Source organism: Phalaenopsis equestris, unplaced genomic scaffold, assembly GCF_001263595.1.
Source record: "Phalaenopsis equestris unplaced genomic scaffold, ASM126359v1 Scaffold000089, whole genome shotgun sequence".
Taxonomy (NCBI): domain Eukaryota; kingdom Viridiplantae; phylum Streptophyta; class Magnoliopsida; order Asparagales; family Orchidaceae; genus Phalaenopsis; species Phalaenopsis equestris.
Window position 1 is genome coordinate 1 of NW_018164531.1, and position 348 is coordinate 348.

Consider the following 348-nt stretch of genomic DNA (forward strand, 5'->3'; position numbering starts at 1 on the left):
TGGAGGCAGAACTTATTCTTGTTGCGGCCAACATGGGTCCCGCAAGAAACTAAGAATGTTTCCTCCATAAATCCAAGAAACCACCTCGGCAGCCCTACCTCTCCCGCCATCTCTATCTACTCCTTCACAACCGAATTGCTTTGAATGGCATATGGTAGATGGAAGAAGGAAGAAGGAAGAAGGACAATTTATATGGAGGAGGCCATAAAAGAATAGGAAAGTGTAGCCTCTAGAATTATTCACTTTTTAATGATATTTAACTAACAACAATCTATAACTTGGATAAAATTTAGTTACAATAAAACTAGAAGGGTTTGCTCACATTTCATACTATTCATATATATTTAC